This window comes from Bufo bufo, chromosome 9 (assembly GCF_905171765.1).
Source record: "Bufo bufo chromosome 9, aBufBuf1.1, whole genome shotgun sequence".
Taxonomy (NCBI): domain Eukaryota; kingdom Metazoa; phylum Chordata; class Amphibia; order Anura; family Bufonidae; genus Bufo; species Bufo bufo.
The window spans coordinates 190,779,966-190,802,152 of NC_053397.1; the positions used below are offsets into that span (position 1 = coordinate 190,779,966).

A 22,187-nucleotide genomic window follows, 5' to 3' on the forward strand; every position below is an offset into this window, starting at 1 on the left:
TTCGATACCCGCAACAACCCTAGTTCCTGGTGTCTTCACTTGCTCTGATGAGAAACAGAAGCCTCCTCCTAGAAGTCCCTGTGGAGAGCCGAGTACGTCACCAAATCTCCTAAAAATGCCTTTGTCCTGCACGATTTAGCGCAGAGAAAAGGAGAGCATCGGAGCACGAAATGCTCATATAAGGGGGGCTGGAAGGGTGAAGATGGGGAGATGTCCAGGTTCAGCTCTGAACCCGGACAACTCCTTTAATCCTCAGGCCAAGGCTATACAGAAAACCTGAACGTAGAATTTTTTTCTGGCAACATTTTTTGCGGTCATGTTAACCTGTCCCTGTTAGAGAGACGAGACCTTCAAATGCCCCATATGTAATTCTCTTGAATAACAAAGACAGAAATTAAAGGGGTTGTCCAGAAGTTAAACAAATCTGACAGCAGCATTTGGAAAAAAAAAGTACAATACTCACCTGTTAAATCTTCCTTCGTTTTGGTGTCGATGCTTTGTTTATATGGCAGCAATAATGACATCTCATAATTACTGGCATCACATGTGGTAGCCAGTGAGGGACTACAACGATCATGATCTAAAGTTGCTACCATGTGAAGAAATAATGGCAGGGACAAAGTAAGTATCAGCACTGCATGAGCTGGTAAGGGGAGCTCCCCCTTTAAAAGAGAGGACTTTACTTCTTTTTACAACAGTGACACAAATGCTTAGCTGGTATAGAATATTATTAAAGGCACAGTGTGCTTGACAGTTACAGTAAAAAAAACTTGGTGACACAATGTACATGATGGTTGCAGATCAGGAACAGTTTCTGAGCCATTGTTAACCGGGGCCAGGGATTATAAAATACTCCAACAGGTCTACCACAGTGAGGTTGGGCTTGAAGTGACTGTTGGTTTCCACCTATCCAACCATGTCGCTGTGGATCGATTGAAAACAACTCCTTGCCACAGCCTGCCATGCCTAATTGTTTCTCATGAGATTTTCTGATGACGCAGCTATGACGTTTCTCAAGGCTGAAGTTCCACATAGACCAAACAATCTCTACTATGACTCTCCTCTGGGGTGAAATCTTGCAAAGACCACCCTTTACCTTTGCATTTTCTCATTGACCAAGTGATCAAATTCTTCCTGAAATTTTAGATTAACTATAATTTCCGCAGTTATTCACTGACCAGAATTAATTTTTGCAACTACTTCAAGCAGCTACTTAATGATGGTGCTAGTTCGGTGCTTCCAGGGCTTCTGAGAAACAAAGAATATCTCATAGATTTCTACAGAATTGCTTAGCAGCAAAGCGTGTATAGAACAGGTTTTCAACTCTGCCATCCGGAAATAGCAACTATGTTCTTCCATCTCACCTCAAAGTTCAATAAACCTGAAAAAAACCAAGAAGTGGCTGAACATCATTTTTTTCTACACTTTTAAACAATATATTGAAAACTTAGCAACTTGCCCCAACTGTGATCTGAATTGTTGCTGCCTGCTACACGACACTGTTGAGGAGCCTGCAAAGTCTGGTGCTCCTTCTGAGCCTGGTAGGAGGCAAATGCATCTAAAAATGGATTTAGTGTACGAAATCAAAAAGTGCAGTTTGGCCTCCATGGAATTCAATATAGATGCTTTCTTATGTACTCACCACAGGTGTCCTTGATTCTCTTATATATTACATTAAAGTAAAAGAAATGGAACTGGGTTTGCAAATCACCAAAAGTTTCATTGTAAGTAACATCACCTTTGACCTAATATGACTTCCAAAAACTGCTTCTTTATCAAAGGAGGAATATATGGGTGTCTGGGATTAAAAAAAAAAATACCAAAAATAGTGCAACATTTGTCTATGGAAAACTGGAGTCAAAAAGTCATGCCATGCTTTCGAAAAATGTTGCAACCTTTGGGAGGTTTAGATCCCTATTCGCCACTTTTCCAAAAGGTGGATGGAGTAGGGTGGAGAATGAGGAGAATGAGCAGTGCAGGGGCAGCTACAGATGACCTGTCACATTTATGATAATTTAAGTCAGGAAACTGGCATAGATTAAAGCTACTTTGCTGGGGTAGATTTCTGTTTTTTGGTGCACGGACCTGCACAGATGCATCAGAATTATTAAGAGGTGTGTGGAACATATTCCACCATCAGACTTATAGTCTTACTTGGTGTAGGGCCATTTGCATTTCGCACAAACATACATATATAGGGAAACGTTTATTATCACTCATGAAATGTTTAGCATCTTGTTTCCAGCATCAGATAATTGAAAGATTCAAAAAATATATTTTTAAAAATTGTATCCCAAAAGACCAGTTTCACTACAGTTGATTGTATTACAGCAGTTGCTGATGTGAGAAGCCGCTGCTCCTCTTACCCTGCCCGGTGGCCTAGAACCACTTCCTGCTGTCCTGCTTGCTGGCAAGGCCTCTCCCTCTCTGTTTGAAGAGATGAGCTCCCTACAACTTTTAAAGGGCCTGCATGTCCGCACCTGCATCTTCATCAGCCAATGTCTGGCAACCTTGGGTAATTTAGGCACCTTCCCCTGTGGGAAAGTGACCAATAGATTCCTTAGCCTGCTAAGTTCCTGCTAAGGTGTGCTGTATCCTGTTGTCTGCCTGTGTAATGACCTCTGCCTGTTTACCTGTATTGAATCTTCGCTACCTGGCCATGTTTTCCGTCTGCTGCCTGCCCTCACCTTGGACTTATTCCTGTATTGCATATATTCTGCCAGCCCTGATCTCGGCTTGTCCTTGACTATGACTGTGCCTGACACTTCGATGCCATGCTCCGGTATTTCTGACCCCTGTGGGTCAGCTGTTAACCAGACAAAGACTAATCGTAAAGGAGGCAGCCTGGTGGCTCCCCTGCAGTAAAGTCTAGATCCTTGTACAGGGGTTAAAGGGTGAATACCCAGGGACTGCCAGGATAGCACCCTTGGGATTAGCCCTAAACTAAATCTGTTGGCTAACACAATAGTTTCACATCCACTGCCATAACAGATTGGATTACAGACACCCCACGTTGATGTTACTTGTTGCATTCATATAAACATGAACTCAGTCTATAAAACATCTGCTGCCTCAGTCATCTCACTGTTGAATAGATGCAAAAATTAGATACAGAGCACATTGTATAAATGGGTGTTTCATAATTAGTAATTAACTTGAGAAAACAAAGGAATCAATTCAATGGTGGAAAACCCCACTTTAATATCTGGTTTTGTTCACATAGTAAACTTTTCAAATCAGCAACCTGATTTTCCAAACCATGTTTCTGTATCTGGGCTAGTATGCAAATTAGCTCTAATCCAGAACGAAGATAGCTCATATCAATCCAAACCAGAGATTCCTCTAAAAGGAAAAACACCCATCTGTGAGTACAGAGCAGAGTACTGGGGTATCTGTGGTACTTGTGGAGTATTTACCTACAGTCAATGCACAATGGGGAAAAGTATGCAAATTATTTCTCCTCCAGAAGGGAGGAAATTATCTCTTAACAGCTAAGGCTACTTTCACACTCGCGTTTTGGCTTTCCGTTTGTGAGATCCGTTCAGGGCTCTCACAAGCGGTCCAAAACGGATTAATGCATTCTGAATGGAAAAGGATCCGTTCAGAATGCATCAGTTTTCCTCAGTTTGCCTCCATTCCGCTTTGGCGAAAATTGACGAAACTGAGCCAAACGGATCCGTTCTGACACACAATGTAAATCAATGTGGATGGATCAATTTTCTATGACACAATAGATGGATCCGTCTTGGCTATGTTAAAGATAATACAAACGGATCCGTTCTGAATGGATGCAAATGTTTGTATTATCTCGAAGGATCCATATTTGCAGATCCATGACGGATCCGCACCAAACGCTAGTGTGAAAGTAGCCTAAATTGGAGACTCCTCCAAAAGTAAAAGTCACCCATTTGTATGAAACAAATGCCTACAGATTATGACATTTTCCTTAAGTTTCTGGTTTGGCTGATATGAGATAGTTTTTCCCTGTCTGGAGGAGAGATAATTTGCCTTTTTCTGCATTTTTCTCCATGCTGAGAACCAGTACATTTGTGGCACCTGAACCAGAAAACGTAACAACCTATTGACTTGACTGCATCATTTAACGGGGTTGTCCATGATTGACTTGTTTTTAAATTCCAGCCCCTCCCCCCAGACATGTGAAGAGAAGGATACTAACTGCTTCCCATCTTTCGGTTCCATCTTCCAGCACAGATGGGGTCAAATGCCAACTGGCCTTAACAGTGATGTGTCTCCAAGTGGCACGTCACTGCTGGGTCACTGTTGAGGCAAGTTGTTGGCACGTGACCCTGTACAGTAAGTGCTGGAAACATACTGTACATGCAGTGACCAGAATGCAGGGAAAACAGACTGGGACCCATGGAACCAGAATCAAGCATCAAGGAGCAGGTAAGTATGCTTCCTTTCACAGGTCTGGTGGTGTAGGGTGGAATGAAAAATATTCCACTGTTTTCAAACCAGCACCTAGATCTGGATACTTTTGTAATTACATGTAATTAAAAATTTTGAATAGCCACTGAGTTATTCACTGAAATTTATCTGTACAGTGCCACCTGCTGTTTGTTATTTTTCTTATTTCTCTGTCCATCTCACTGAGGTGGACGCACCTGCTCAGTTCCATCCCAACTGCCTCCTGAGCTGTGATAGGGAGAGAGCTGCAGCAGAAAGGACACAGTCCCTTAGCTGCCAGCTTGAGCTGGAGAGATCTCTGGATCCATGTGAGGTACAGGGATGGTTCTAGCTTTGTTAGAAAGAGATTGTCATGTCCTATATGATGTATGATTTTCATTTTTTCATTAATCATGGGATAACCCCTTTAAAAAGCAAAACAGTTGTGGAGATGTCCTCTAATGGCTTTGGCACTGTGTATACTAAAGAAAAACTTCAGACACAACTGAAACAATGAAGAATGCCTAATGCAGGACCTAAGAGGGTGGTACATGACTCAAAGGTTCGAAAAACACCAAAATGCATCACCCTCTCAGGCCAATCTAAAGAGAAAGTACATCAGTTCTGCCAGGAGTGTTCCTTTAAAGAACATTTTAAGAATTGGCGAATAAATATAAAGCAGGAACTGTTCCTAGATTCCATACTGGAGGAAAACCTTCCATTGAAGATTTGACATACTTACGTAATAGCATTTTAGTTCCTCACTTCTTGGTGGTTTTTGTCCACTCCTAAGAACCTCTTCTTCTTGATGAGTTCACCATTAGGTAGACTATTGGCCCAGAGGTATTCGGGTGAAAGTATCTTGGTGGGTTTATTGTAGACCAGATACCAGTTGAGATGAGATTCCTCCTGCCACGCGGCTTCAATATTTTTTTTCCTTGTCCTTCAAAATACCATTTTGGCAAGATACACTAAGTTTGTAAATTTCTTCTACTTTTCCACCATACAAAGCAGCCATGTAATAGAAGTCTCCAAGCCCATATGGTATATATGCTGCAGAAATTGGTCCACGCTCATAAGGAAATTCATTTGGTTCAGAAAGGAAATATCCTGGGTGGAGTGTCGCTACCAGGTCTCCAAGTATTTCCACTCCTACATGATCATTGAATACCATGTCAACATCAGCACACACCAGGTAGTCTATCTCCTTTGGCATATGCTCCTTAGTGAAGACTGTGAGTATTTCCATTCTTCTCATGGACACATCCTGCCAGCGTTGGTCAGCAACCACATGGTGAATTTGCAAGAATCGGCCATTGGCCAGTTTGGGTTTAACTACTTCATTGACCTTGTCGGTGAATATGTAGTATGTAACTTTGTGACCAACCATGAAGTAACGTTCTGCAGACTCCAAGAGTGGAAGAAGAAACTGGATATACCTGAAACGAAATGCATCGACTTAACTATTACTTTAAGAGACGTCAAAGGGGTTGTCCTACAAATAATATTCAACATTTTTCAAACCAGCACTTGGATCTGAATACTTTTGTTATTGCATGTAATTAAAAATTTTGCATAGTCCCTGAGATAGCCAATCAAATTTATCTGTATAGCGCCACTTGATTTTTCAATTGCCACCTGCCCTATCTACTGTTAGAACCTGTGACAGTTCCATGGTGAGAGCTGCAGCAGAAAGGACAAACCCCCTGAGAAAGGACACAACCCCTGAGCTGTGAGAGGGAGGGAACTGCAGCTAAAAGGACATGCCCCTGAGAAAGGACATACATAAAGCTTTTTCTATACTGTATGTTCTGTTTGGGCAACACAGAGGTTCAGAGGGTCCCAGTTTCAAATCCTGGACAACATCTGCATCGAGTTTGTATTCTCCCCCCATGTTTGCATGGGTTTCCTCCGGGTTCTCTGGTTTCCTCCCACACTCCAAAGACATACTGATCGAGAGCTTAGATTGTGAGCTTCATTGGAGACAGTAAGCAGTGATTATGTCTGCACAGCACTGCGGAATATGTCAGCGCTATATAAGTCATTAAAATAAAAATAAATATTGGAGGAGTCATTGCTACGGGGGGGACGATGACGACAGGGCTCAGTGTTGGAGGGGTCATTGTCACTAGTGTAGTACGACAGGGCTCAGTGTTGGAGGGGTCATTGTCACTAGTGTAGTACGACAGGGCTCAGTGTTGGAGGGGTCATTGTCAATAGTGTAGTACCACGGGGCTCATTGTTGGAGGGATCATTGTCACTACTGTAGTACCACAGGGCTCAGTGTTGGAAGGGTCATTGTCAATATTGTAGTACCACAGGGCTCATTGTTGGAGGGGTCATTGTCACTAGTGTAGTACCACAGGGCTCAGTGTTGGAGGGGTCATTGTCCAGGGGTGCACCTCCAATGAGGCCAGGTGAGGCGATCTCCTCAGGCAGCACCAGGAATGGGCAGGAGGGGGCCAGCAGAAGGGCCATGGGCAATGAGCGCTTTCATTGTGGCAAAGGGGTTAGGTTAAGAAATTGGCCTGGGAGAGTTTTCGCCTCAGGCAGCAGAAAGGCTAGGTGCACCGCTGTCATTGTCACTAGTGTAGTACCTGTGTAGTACCACAGGGCTCATTGTTGGAGGGGTCATTGTCACTAGTGTAGTACCACAGGGCTTAGTGTTGGAGGGTCATTGGCTGACCAGCTGTTTGAAGAAGAGGAAATGTACCATGCGAGCGCTGTTTCCTATTCATTACACTGCATTTTGTCTCAGAAGTGTAGTGTAATCACAAATACTTTTAATTACACTGCGCCGCCGCTCCACAGGAGACAGCTGGCAGTGTAATGAAGAGGAAGCAGTGCTGGCATGGAGCACCGCTTCCTCTTCAAACATCTGAGGGAGTGTAGAGTATGTGATCCCCGCCAATCTGATATTGGCATCAATATATACTGCCTACACAACCCCTTTAAGTTGTAATAATTCATGAGAGGACTGCTCATAAACATCAATTTGTTGCACCCTCCGGCAGCACAGAGGGAATCAAGACCAGCGCTTAAAAAGTTGGTCTTGATAACTGGTACCACAGTATTTTTAGTGTCCTAAATATCTGGATATGAGTAGTAGTGCTCCTTAGTGTTGATCACGAATATTCGAATTTCAAATTTTTATTGCGAATATAGGTACTTCGAAAATTCGCGAATATTTCAAATATAGTTATATATATTCGTAATTTCGAATAATCAAATTTATTTATTTTTTATTTTATTTTTTATCAGTACACATGATCCCTCACTGCTTCTAGCTTGTGGGCCAATAAGAAGGCTGCAATATACTTGACTTTAGGAATAGTAGTGTTTGCGAATTTTGCTCTATATTCGTTTTTTTTGAATATTCGCTATATTGCTATATATTCTTGTTTTAGAATATTACGAATATTCGAAAAAACTAAGTTATACCAATATAGAGAATATTCAAAAAAAATCGAATATAGAGCAATTTAGCTAATATAATGCTATAATCTTCTTTGTCTAATAGTTGTAAGTTGAAAAATTCGCAATAAAAAATTTGAATCCGAAAATTCGAATTCCAAAAATTTGCATATTGCACAATCATTACCTTTCCGATTTTTTGAGTAAAAAAAAACGTGAATTTTTGAATTTGCGAATATTCGACGAATATTCTACAAAATATTCGCGAAATATCGCGAATTCGAATATGACCCCTGCCGCTCATCACTAGTGCTCTTATTCTTTATATATACACTCACCTATAGAATTATTAGGAACACCATAGTAATACTTGCCTTCAGAACTGCCTTAATTCTACGTGGCATTGATTCCACAAGGTGCTGAAATGTTGGCCCATATTGATAGGATAACATCTTGCAGTTGATGGAGATTTGAGGGATGCACATCCAGGGCACGAAGCTCCCGTTCCACCACATCCCAAAGATGCTCTATTGGGTTGAGATCTGGTGACTGTGGGGGCCATTTTAGTACAGTGAACTCATTGTCATGTTCAAGAAACCAATTTGAAATGATTCGAGCTTTGTGACATGGTGCATTATCCTGCTAGAAGTAGCCATCAGAGGATGGATACATGTTCTCATTCTGTTTACGCCAAATTTGGACTCTCCCATTTGAATGTCTCAACAGAAATCGAGACTCATCAGACCAGGCAACATTTTTCCGGTCTTCAACAGTCCAATTTTGGTGAGCTCGTGCAAATTGTAGCCTCTTTTTCCTATTTGTAGTGCAGATGAGTGGTACCCGGTGGGGTCTTCTGCTGTTGTAGCCCATCCGCCTCAAGGTTGTGCGTGTTGTGGCTTCACAAATGCTTTGCTGCATACCTCGGTTGTAACGAGTGGTTATTTCAGTCAACATTGCTCTTCTATCAGCTTGAATCAGTCGGCCCATTCTTCTCTGACCTCTAGCATCCACAAGGCATTTTCGCCCACAGGACTGCCGCATACTAGATGTTTTTCCCTTTTCACACATTCTTTGTAAACCCTAGAAATGGTTGTGCGTGAAAATCCCAGTAACTGAGCAGATTGTGAAATACTCAGACCAGCCCGTCTGGCACCAACAACCATGCCACGCTCAAAATTGCTTAAATCACCTTTCTTTCCCATTCTGACATTCAGTTTGGAGTTCAGGAGATTGTCTTGACTAGGACCACCCCCCTAAATGTATTGAAGCAACTGCCATGTGATTGGTTGACTAGATAATTGCATTAATGAGTAGAGTTGAGCGAACACCTGGATGTTCGGGTTCGAGAAGTTCGGCCGAACTTCCCGGAAATGTTCGGGTTCGGGATCCGAACCCGACCCGAACTTTGTCCCGAACCCGAACCCCATTGAAGTCAATGGGGACCTGAACTTTTTGGCACTAAAAAGGCTGTAAAACAGCCCATGAAAGGGCTAGAGGGCTGCAAAAGGCAGCAAAATGTAGTTAAATCCCCTGCAAACAAATGTGGATAGGGAAATGAATTAAAATAAAAATTAAATAAATAAAGATTAACCAATATCAATTGGAGAGAGGTCCCATAGCAGAGAATCAGGCTTCATGTCAGCAGAGAATCAGTCTTCATGTCATAGCAGAGAATCAGGCTTCACGTCACCCAAAACTGGAACAGTCCATTGTCAGATATTTAGGCCCCGGCACCCAGGCAGAGGAGAGAGGTCCCATAACATAGAATCTGGCTTCATGTCATAGCAGAGAATCAGGCTTCATGTCATAGCAGAGAATCAGGCTTCATGTCATAGCAGAGAATCAGGCTTCACGTCACCCACCACTGGAACAGTCCATTGTCAGATATTTAGGCCCAGGCACCCAGGCAGAGGAGAGAGGTCCCATAGCAGAGATTCAGGCTTCATGTCAGCAGAGAATCAGTCTTCATGTCATAGCAGAGAATCATGCTTCACGTCACCCAACATTGGAACAGTCCATTGTCATATAATTTAGGCCCCGGCACCCAGACAGAGGAGAGAGGTCATATAACATAGAATCTGGCTTCATGTCAGCAGAGAATCAGTCTTCATGTCATAGCAGAGAATCATGCTTCACGTCACCCACCACTTCGAACAGTCCATTGTCAGATATTTAGGCCCCGGCACCCAGACAGAGGAGAGAGGTCCCGTAAAAGAGATTCAGGCTTCATGTCAGCGACTCAGCAGAGAATCAGTCTTTATGTCCTAGCAGAGAATCAGGCTTCATGTCACCCACCACTGGAACAGGCCACTGTCAGATATTTTTTGGCCCCGGCACCCAGACAGAGGAGAGAGGTCTCATAGCAGAGAATCTGGCTTCATGTCAGCAGAGAATCAGTCTTCATGTCATAGCAGAGAATCATGCTTCACGTCACCCACCACTGGAACAGTCCATTGTCATATATTTAGGCCCCGGCACCCAGACAGAGGAGAGAGGTCCCATAGCAGAGAATCTGGCTTCATGTCAGCAGAGAGTCAGTCTTCATGTCATAGCAGAGAATCAGGCTTCATGTCACCCATCACTGGAACAGGCCACTGTCAGATATTTTTAGGCCCCGGCACCAAGACAGAGGAGAGGTTCATTCAACTTTGGGTTGCCCCGCAATATAATGGTAAAATGAAAATAAAAATAGGATTGAATGAGGAAGTGCCCTGGAGTACAATAATATATGGTTAAGGGGAGGTAGTTAATGTCTAATCTGCACAAGGGATGGACAGGTCCTGTGGGATCCATGCCTGGTTCATTTTTATGAACGTCAGCTTGTCCACATTGGCTGTAGACAGGCGGCTGCGTTTGTCTGTAATGACGCCCCCTGCCGTGCTGAATACACGTTCAGACAAAACGCTAGCCGCCGGGCAGGCCAGCACCTCCAAGGCATAAAAGGCTAGCTCTGGCCAAGTGGACAATTTGGAGACCCAGAAGTTGAATGGGGCCGAACCATCAGTCAGTACGTGGAGGGGTGTGCACAGGTACTGTTCCACCATGTTAGTGAAATGTTGCCTCCTGCTAACACGTTCCGTATCAGGTGGTGGTGCAGTTAGCTGTGGCGTGTTGACAAAACTTTTCCACATCTCTGCCATGCTAACCCTGCCCTCAGAGGAGCTGGCCGTGACACAGCTGCGTTGGCAACCTCTTGCTCCTCCTCTGCCTTCGCCTTGGGCTTCCACTTGTTCCCCTGTGACATTTGGGAATGCTCTTAGTAGCGCATCTACCAACGTGCGCTTGTACTCGCGCATCTTCCTATCACGCTCCAGTGCAGGAAGTAAGGTGGGCACATTGTCTTTGTACCGTGGATCCAGCAGGGTGGCAACCCAGTAGTCCGCACACGTTAAAATGTGGGCAACTCTGCTGTCGTTGCGCAGGCACTGCAGCATGTAGTCGCTCATGTGTGCCAGGCTGCCCAGAGGTAAGGACAAGCTGTCCTCTGTGGGAGGCGCATCGTCATCGTCCTGCATTTCCCCCCAGCCACGCACCACTGATGGGCCCGAGCTGCGTTGGGTGCCACCCCGCTGTGAACATGCTTTATCCTCATCCTCCTCCACCTCCTCCTCCTCCTCGTCCTCCTCGTCCTCCAGTAGTGGGCCCTGGCTGGCCACATGTGTACCTGGCCTCTGCTGTTGCAAAAAACCTCCCTCTGAGTCACTTCGAAGAGACTGGCCTGAAAGTGCTAAAAATGACCCCTCTTCCTCCTCCTCCTGGGCCACCTCCTCTTCCATCATCGCCCTAAGTGTTTTCTCAAGGAGACATAGAAGTGGTATTGTAACGCTGATAACGGCGTCATCGCCACTGGCCATGTTGGTGGAGTACTCGAAACAGCGCAACAGGGCACACAGGTCTCGCATGGAGGCCCAGTCATTGGTGGTGAAGTGGTGCTGTTCCGCAGTGCGACTGACCCGTGCGTGCTGCAGCTGAAACTCCACTATGGCCTGCTGCTGCTCGCACAGTCTGTCCAGCATATGCAAGGTGGAGTTCCACCTGGTGGGCACGTCGCATATGAGGCGGTGAGCGGGAAGGCCGAAGTTACGCTGTAGCGCAGACAGGCGAGCAGCGGCAGGATGTGAACGCCGGAAGCGCGAACAGACGGCCCGCACTTTATGCAGCAGCTCTGACATGTCGGGGTATGAATGAACTTCTGCACCACCAAATTCAGCACATGCGCCAGGCAAGGGATGTGCGTCAAATCGGCTAGTCCCAGAGCTGCAACGAGATTTCGCCCATTATCGCACACCACCAGGCTGGGCTTGAGGCTCACCGGCAGCAACCACTCGTCGGTCTGTTGTTCTATACCCCGCCACAACTCCTGTGCGGTGTGGGGCCTGTCCCCCAAACATATGAGTTTCAGAATGGCCTGCTGACGTTTATCCCGGCCTGTGCTGAAGTTGGTGGTGAAGGTGTGTGGCTGACTGGATGAGCAGGTGGAAGAAGAGGCGGAGGAAGCTGAGTAGGAGGAGGAGGAGACAAGAGGCAAAGAATGTTGCCCTGCGATCCTTGGCGGCGGAAGGACGTGCGCCAAACAGCTCTCCGCCTGGGGCCTAGCCGCCACTACATTTACCCAGTGTGCAGTTAGGGAGATATAGCATCCCTGGCCGTGCTTACTGGTCCACGTATCTGTGGTTAGGTGGACCTTGCCACAGATGGCGTTGCGCAGTGCACACTTGATTTTATCGGATACTTGGTTGTGCAGGGAAGGCACGGCTCTCTTGGAGAAGTAGTGCCGGCTGGGAACAACATACTGTGGGACAGCAAGCGACATGAGCTGTTTGAAGCTGTCTGTCTCCACCAGCCTAAATGACAGCATTTCATAGGCCAGTAGTTTAGAAATGCTGGCATTCAGGGCCAGGGAATCGAGGGTGGCTAGGTGGGAATTTACGCTTTCTCTCAAATGTTTGTGAGATGGAGAGCTGAACGCTGCCGTGTGACATGGTTGAGATGCTTGGTGACGCAGGTGGTGGTGTTGGTGGTACATCCCATGTTTGCTGGGCGACAGGTGCCAACGTTCCTCCAGAGGCGGAGGAAGAGGCCGAGGCGGCAGCAGCAGAAGAGGCCGAGGCAGCAGCAGCAGAAGAGGTAGCAGGGGGAGCCTGAGTGACTTCCTTGTTTTTAAGGTGTTTACTCCACTGCAGTTCATGCTTTGCATGCAGGTGCCTGGTCATGCAGGTTGTGCTAAGGTTCAGAACGTTAATGCCTTGCTTCAGGCTCTGATGGCACAGCGTGCAAACCACTCGGGTCTTGTCGTCAGCACATTGTTTGAAGAAGTGCCATGCCAGGGAACTCCTTGAAGCTGCCTTTGGGGTGCTCGGTCCCAGATGGCGGCGGTCAGTAGCAGGCGGAGTCTCTTGGCGGCGGGTGTTCTGCTTTTGCCCACTGCTCCCTCTTTGTCTTTTGCTACGCTGTTGGCTCGATCTCACCACTGCCTCTTCCTCCGAACTGTGAAAGTCAGTGGCACGACCTTCATTCCATGTGGGGTCTAGGACCTCATCGTCCCCTGCATCGTCTTCATCCCTGACCTCCTGTTCAGTCTGCACACTGCAGAAAGACGCAGCAGTTGGAACCTGTGTTTCGTCATCATCAGAGACGTGCTGAGGTGGTATTCCCATGTCCTCATCATCAGGAAACATAAGTGGTTGTGCATTAGTGCATTCTATGTCTTCCACCGCTGGGGAAGGTCTAGGTGGATGCCCTTGGGAAACCCTGCCAGCAGAGTCTTCAAACAGCATAAGAGACTGCTGCATAACTTGAGGCTCAGACAGTTTCCCTGATATGCATGGGGGTGATGTGACAGACTGATGGGCTTGGTTTTCATGCGCCATCTGTGCGCTTTCTGCAGAAGACTGGGTGGGAGATAATGTGAACGTGCTGGATCCACTGTCGGCCACCCAATTGACTAATGCCTGTACCTGCTCAGGCCTTACCATCCTTAGAACGGCATTGGGCCCCACCAAATATCCCTGTAAATTCTGGCGGCTACTGGGACCTGAGGTAGTTGGTACACTAGGACGTGTGGCTGTGGCAGAACGGCCACGTCCTCTCCCAGCACCAGAGGGTCCACTAACACCACCACGACCATGTCCGCGTCCGCGTCCCTTACTAGATGTTTTCCTCATTGTTACCGTTCACCACAATAAGAAAAATATTTTTTGGCCCAATGTATTGAATTCAAATTCAGACCTTTTTTTTACAGACACCTAACACTATCTGGCTATCTATTTAGGTACCGTATTACACTAATACAGGCACAGCAGTAATGACAGATTTAGCTGAATATAAATTTGAGGCCTATTATTTAGGCGCTGGGTGACAGGTATACGTTTACGGACAGAATTAGACTTGGATCTGCACAGTAGCGTGTGTGTGAAGTTATTGAGAATTACCCTATCAGCACCTTGAATCTAATATACCCTTTTAGGGATAGATTTAAAGTAGGCCTATTACAGCAGAAACCACTAATTTAGAGAATTGCAAAATTGGGAATTGTATTTCAACCCAGAACAAAAACTGTGCTTTGACGGACACTAAATTACTTGACCAGCTAAAGCAATAATGACAGATTTGGATGAATATAAATTTGAGGCCTATTTTTTAGGCGCTGGGTGACAGGTATACGTTTACACACAGAATTAGACTTGGAATTGCACAGTAGCGTGTGTGTGAAGTTATTGAGAATAACCCTATCTGCACCTTGAATCTTATATACCCTTTTAGGGATAGATTTAAAGTAGGCCTGATACAGCAGAAACCACTAATTTAGAGAATTACAAAATTGGGAATTGTATTTGAACCCAGAACAAAAACTGTGCTTTGACGGACACTAAATAACTTGACCAGCTAAAGCAATAATGACAGATTTGGATGAATATAAATTTGAGGCCTATTTTTTAGGCGCTGGGTGACAGGTATACGTTTACACACAGAATTAGACTTGGAATTGCACAGTAGCGTGTGTGTGAAGTTATTGAGAATAACCCTATCTGCACCTTGAATCTTATATACCCTTTTAGGGATAGATTTAAAGTAGGCCTGATACAGCAGAAACCACTAATTTAGAGAATTACAAAATTGGGAATTGTATTTGAACCCAGAACAAAAACTGTGCTTTGACGGACACTAAATAACTTGACCAGCTAAAGCAATAATGACAGATTTGGATGAATATAAATTTGAGGCCTATTTTTTAGGCGCTGGGTGACAGGTATACGTTTACACACAGAATTAGACTTGGATATGCACAGTAGCGTGTGTGTGAAGTTATTGAGAATGACCCTATCAGCACCTTGAATCTAATATACCCTTTTAGGGATAGATTTAAATAACCACAATATTGATGGTTAAATGGACTTGGTGGCAGCTTGCCCCTGATGTAGGATATAGCCAAAAAATAACCACACTATTGATGGTTAAATGGACTTGGTGGCAGCTTGCCCCTGATGTAGAATATAGCCAAAAAATAACCACACTATTGATGGTTAAATGGACTTGGTGGCAGCTTGCCCTTGATGTAGGATATAGCCAAAAAATAACCACACTATTGATGGTTAAATGGACTTGGTGACAGCTTGCCCCTGATGTAGGATATAGCAAAAAATAACCACACTATTGATGGTTAAATGGACTTGGTGACAGCTTGCCCCTGATGTAGGATATAGCAAAAAATAACCACACTATTGATCGTTAAATGGACTTGGTGGCAGCTTGTGCTGGCGCACCACAAGCCACAAAATAGCCGCCGATCACCCCAGAAAAAAGTGACTGAAAAACGCTCTGGGCAGCCTAAAAACAGTGAGCAATTGAATAGCAGCAGTTCAATGATCCACAGCTGTAGATCGATCACTGTCTTAAGTGTTTTGGAGAAGTTAATCACTGCCTAATCTCGCCCTAACGTCGCAGCTGCAACCTCTCCCTACACTAAGCACAGCAGAGTGACGTGCAGCGCTACGTGACCCAAGCTTATATAGAGGCTGGGTCACATGCTGCACTGGCCAATCACAGCCATGCCAATAGTAGGCATGGCTGTGATGGCCTCTTGGGGCAAGTAGTATGACGCTTGTTGATTGGCTGCTTTGCAGCCTTTCAAAAAGCGCCAAGAAAGCGCCGAACACCGAACCCGGACTTTTACGAAAATGTTCGGGTTCGGGTCCGTGTCACGGACACCCCAAAATTCGGTACGAACCCGAACTATACAGTTCGGGTTCGCTCATCCCTATTAATGAGAAATGGAACAGGTGTTCCTAATAATTCTTTAGGTGAGTGTATATATACACACACACACACATATATATATATATATATAGTGGGGTTTCGCTCTGGTAGATAGGGTATGCGGGCGCAGTACAGAGGCAAAATACAAGTTTTTAACTCAAAATGTCAGTGTTTATTCACACTTGAGCCAATTTCAAAAAACAGCATGTAACTTTGCTGTCTTGGTGTTAATTCACACACAATGGAAAGTTCATATAACACAAGTCACCTTGCTGCCAGTTCTTCCTCCAGTAGTCCACAGCAGGCTTTAGAGGGCCTGTTACCCCAGCGTGCGGCTTTCAGCCCTCCAGCACGGCACAAAGCCTCAGATCCCAAAAAACATAGACATCTCTGCTGATCCCAGCTGCCTATTTAAGGACAGCCAGGTGCTGTCAAAACCCAGACCGGCACTTAAACTCTGGTCGGGTATTTAACTCACCTGGCTGGAAACCAGCCGAGCCGCACATGATGGGAGGAAAATACCTGCCCTGCCAGACAAAACTCCTCACTGTGTCACAATATATATATATATATATATATATATATATATATACACACTGTGCAGATATTTAGGACACTGGCGCCATCTCCTATATACAGAATAAGCAGATGTTGACACAGATACACACACATACTTATTTACTTACAGGCTGCAGGTTCTCCATTCTCCTCTTCCTCCTCTGGCATCTTTTGGAGGATAAAAGACCTGCGGTCATTTAACATGACGACATCAGCAAAGTTCCTTTAGCCTACCATTACTTTATTCCAAAGGTCCTTCATACTCTGGTATGTACACCTATGCCTAGGAGTCATTGTACATCGCAGATTTGTCACAGTTTTTGCTGCAAAATGCAACTAACACCGCGATGTACAATAATTCCCAATGACACAGATGTCTGCAGGAGCCTTGCAGGAATGCCGCCCCCCCCTGCTGTCCTAGCATAGCGCCGCCTGAGGCCACCGCCTCACATTGCCTAATTAGAGATACACCCCTGGATACAGCTGGTATATGAGGTATAAATGTAAGGTTATGGACGTGGAAAGGGAAAATAAAGTAGTAGTACATACTAAATGGAAAAAAACTGAATATAGCAGCACTCTCATAGCACTAGATACAAAGACTATACATAAAAAAAGAATACCCTATTTTGATATGGTAAATAACTCTGAAGTTCTTAGCAAATATAATTTGATCAAAACATTGTGCCCACCTACCTGGCAAGGTGACCTCAGTCCAAGCAAGAACGTACTCTATTTAATACCTATCTCTATGCCAGTGGGTAGGAGAGCAGAACCTGCACATATACTGTGTTGCTACTTCTTACCGCTGTGTGCATTTAAATAGGAAACCATTGGGTAAAACTGACATGGGCTAAACTTAAAGGGGTTGTGCGAAGTTTTCAATTTACTCCCTATCCACTGGATGGTGGATAACAGATTGGTGAGGGTCCAACCACTAGGACCTCCACAAATCCTAAAAAGAGGAGGCCCTTTCCACCATCCTGATGGAGCAGCAAGCCAAGTGCCATAGTCTGCTATCTCCAGCAGTGCCATAGAGAATAAATGGAGCAGCAGGGCACTTGTATGGCCTGTAGCTCTATCAGAATGAGGGAACAGGACCCCCATTTTCGAGATGGGTAGGGGTCCCAGCGGTTGAACACACATTAATTGGTTAGCTATCCCCTATACAAATGTGTTAGATGCCACAAATCTATTAGGATAATGTCCATTATCTCTATAGGCTAAATCCATATTATACTTCACCTCTACTCTAAGCTCCACATACTGTAGTTTAAGAACTATAGTAAAGTATAGAGATGGCCTTGCGGTTCGCCCCGGCGGTCGTTTCGCGGTGAACGTTGCTGGTTCGCTATTCACCGAACGGGCAAACATATGACGATATATTCGCGCCCGCCATATTCTTTTACATTGCGAAGAACTTTGACCCATGACACATCCATCAGGTGGTACAGGACAGCCAATTGAGACATTTCAGCACATGGACATACCCCTACCTTATAAATAAGCCTGATCGGGCCGCCATTTTACATTCAGTCTTTTGCCAGTGTAGGGAGAGGTTGCTGTGTGGAGCAGGGACACAAATCGCTATCTAATAGGGCCACAAAAGTCCTTTTAAGGACTGGTATAGGTGTGCTATCGATAGGTGTGACATACTGAGGGGTGTAATATACTTATAATATACTTTCTAACATAAAGTATATTATAGTGCAATTGTATTGTGCAGCAGTTGTGTGCGGTTCTGCTGCGATACCGCAGCCACACAGAGTGCCAAACGCTATTGGAACAAATAATTTCTACTGATGTGATTTACAAGTTGCCACCCAAAAAACTGATTGAAGCAGGGTTGTTATATACCAATAATATACTTTCTATATAGTGCATTTTTGCTGTTTTGCTGAGTTACTGCATCTACACAAAGTGACAAACGCTATTGAAACCAATAATCTCTACTGGCCTGATTTACCAGTTGCCCCCCCCCCCCCAAAAAAAATTGATTGAAGCAGGGGTGTAATATACCAATAATATACTTTTTATATAGTGCATTTAGGTAGTGCAGCATTTGTTTTCAATTTTGCTGCGTTACTGCATCTACAAAGTGACAAACGCTATTGGAACCAATAATTTCTACTGGTGTGATTTACCAGTTGCCCCCCAAAAAAACTGATTGGGGCAGGGGTGTGATATACCTATAATATAATTTATATATAGTGCATTTGTATTTTGCAGCATTTGTGTGCGGTTCTGCTGAGATACCGCAGCTATGCAGAAGGGACAAACGCTATTGGAACAACTAATTGCAACTGTTGTGATTAGAGATGAGCGAATCAAAGCTGCCAAAGTCGAATTCGTTCCGAATTTCAGGAAAAATTTGATTATGAACGAATGCGAATTTCCTCACGATTCGTGGTAACGAATCGCATTATTAGCAAGAGTTTAAAGTACCCACATATAGCACATAGTGGGACACTGCATCAAGATAAATCAGGCGTGGATCAGCCAGGATTTCAACACACCAATGCCTGATGTATCAGACTAGATCATCCATGGTGCCACACCAACATTTTGACAAAAGAGAATGTTTTCTTCTGGCTACTTGCCTAAGCTACTATTCTGATGCTGTTAACCGCCTGATGCCAAACATCTGATGCCAAGTTCTCCTTCTTTCAACCACCATCTTCAACGAGTACTAGTATTGCCACCCACCTCCACACTATGTCACCTTGCCACTCTGTGGCCTACTGATGCTGCCATGTCCACACTATGTCACTGTCACGACAGGTGGGTAAACGGGGAAATAACCAAACACAGGGAAAACCAACAGAACAAATGACTAGGATCAAAAGCTAGGGAGAAAATGGTCACCTCCTATCGATCCCTAACAGCTTTCCCTAGACTGCTGTGCCCATGTGCATACCCCTAGGGTGGATATGCACATGCCCTTGTGCCTAAATCTGAACACCCTGGGCAGACCCTAAGCAGCAGGGAAAAGGGAAGAGACAACCTGCTTCTTCCCACCAGGAAGAGACCTAGAAAACACATACAAAGGGAAAGGAAGGAAAGGACTTATCTTGAGAAGAGCTGGAACCGACAATCCACCACAAATCAAGAGCTCTAGGAAAAGAACTATAACCTGCACAGGCCACTGGGGGAAGGAGGGATAAATAGCCTCACTAACGATGGAAACCCAGTACACCTGAGGGGGGGGGGGGGGTGGGGGTGGATCCAGCTCAAATCCAAATCACAACAAACCAAGAAGTCAGACATGTGCAGCCAGTCTGACAGATCTCCGCACATTCACAGGGCAAGGCGTGACAGGACCCCCCCTTCTACGGGTGACCTCCGGACACCCCGGACCAACCTTATCTGGGTGTGCCCTGTGAAACGCCCTCACCAGGCGGCTAGCACTGACATCAGCAGCCGGAACCCACATTCTTTCCTCGGGACCGTATCCCTTCCAGTGCACCAGGTACTGGAGGGAACCCTGAATAACACGCGAGTCGAGAATCTTAGAGATTTCAAACTCCAAATTGCCATCCACCATGACAGGGGGAGGTGGCAATGGAGATGGTTCCACAGGTTCCACATATTTCTTCAGAAAAGACCTGTGAAACACATTATGGATCTTCCAAGTCTGCGGAAAATCCAGACGAAATGCCTCAGGGTTGACAATCGCAGAGATTTTGTAAGGACCAATAAATCTTGGACCCAATTTCCAAGATGGTACCTTCAGTTTAATATTTCTAGTGGACAACCACACAGAATCACCCACACATAGGGACCAGTCATACGTCTCCTGTCAGCCATCCGTTTATATATTTCACCCATCTTTTCCAAATTAACTTGGATCTTCCGCCAGATAGATGACAAGGCGGACGAGAATCTCTTCTCTTCTGGCATCCCAGAAGATCCAGAAAACCATATGTGCCAAAAAAATGGCGACTTATCAGTGGATTCCTGTCTACGTTTATTCAAGGCAAACTCGGCTAGAGACAATAACGAAGACCAGTCATACTGGTTCTCAGCAACAAAACACCTCAAATAGGTCTCCAGGTTTTGGTTAGTGCGCTCTATTTGACCATTCGACTGGGGATGAAAAGCAGAGGAAAAAGACAGTTGAATTCCCAGGCGAGAGCAGAACGCCCTCCAAAACCTGGAAACAAATTGTGTCCCCCTATCAGACACCACATCAGAGGGAATGCCATGTAGTTTCACAATGTTATTGACAAAAACCTGAGCGAGAGTCTTGGCATTGGGAAAGCTAGGCAACGGTACTAAGTGGGCCATCTTACTGAAGCGGTCCACTACCACCAAAATGAGGTTGCATCAGAATGGGAGCAGACGCAAAACATTTCTTAATAGCAGAAAAGGCCTGTAATGCCTCATCCGACCAGACAGAAAAGTTGGCGCCTTTTTTAGTCAGTCAAAGGTTTTACAATGGTGGAATAATTCAAGATGAATTTTCTATAGTAATTGGTAAAACCCAAAAACCGCATCAGAGCTTTCTGATTCTCAGGCCGGTTCCATTCCAGTACCGCCCGGACCTTTTCGGGGTCCATACGAAAACCAGAGTCAGAAAGCAGGTATCCTAAAAACGGTAGCTCCTGGACAGCAAATACACATTTTTCCAATTTTGCATATAATTTATTCTCCCGAAGGATCGACAACACCTGTCACACGTGATCCTGATGGGTAAACAACAATGAACCTTCCCACTAAATGATGGAAAATATCATTCACAAATCGCTGAAAGACCGTTGGCGCATTAGTTAAACCAAAGGGCATGACAAGATTCTCGAAATGACCTTCGGGTGTATTGAAGGCCGTTTTCCACTCATCTCCTTCCTTGATTCTGATCAGATTATAAGCTCCTCTTAAATCCAGTTTGGAGAACACCTTGTCTTCGACAATTTGATCAAATAGATCAGAAATCAAAGGAAGGGGATACGGATCACGGACCGTAATAAGATTCAATTCCCGGAATCTAAACACAGTCTAAGTGATCCGTCTTTCTTTTTTACGAAAAAGAAGCCGGCGGCAACAGGGGACTTAGATGGCCTAATATGTCCCTTTGCCAAACTCTCCGCAATATACTTCCGCATAGCTTCTCTTTTGGGTTGGGAAAGGTTGTACAGTCGAGATTTTGGCAGTTTAGCTCCAGGGATGAGATTGAACGGACAATCATATTCTCGATGTGGAGGCAGCTCCTGGGCTCCACCCTCTGAGAATACGTCCACAAAATCGAGGAGAAACTGAGGTAGGACCGTAGTTGACACCCCTGAGATAGAAGCACAAAGACAGTTGTCCGAACAAAATTCACTCCAGCTACTGATTTGTCTTGTTTGCTAGTCAATAGTAGGGTTATGCTTTATCAACCACGGTAAACCCAGAACCATCGGAGCAGGCAAGCCCTTCATAACAAAACAAGAAATGGACTCAACATGTGAATCACCCACCCTTAACTTAATGTCATGAGCGATATGAGTCAGACTCTTTTGTGAGAGAGGGGAGGAATCAATAGCAAACACTGGTATCTTTATCTAAAGTGCTAG

The 22,187-nt window shown here is 44.9% G+C and overlaps 1 pseudogene; it reads right to left on the minus strand.

Moving 5' to 3' along the window:
* Window positions 1-5,160: 5,160 nt before the first annotated feature.
* LOC120979128 overlaps window positions 5,161-22,187 on the minus strand; it is a 124,823-nt pseudogene continuing 107,796 nt past the window's right edge.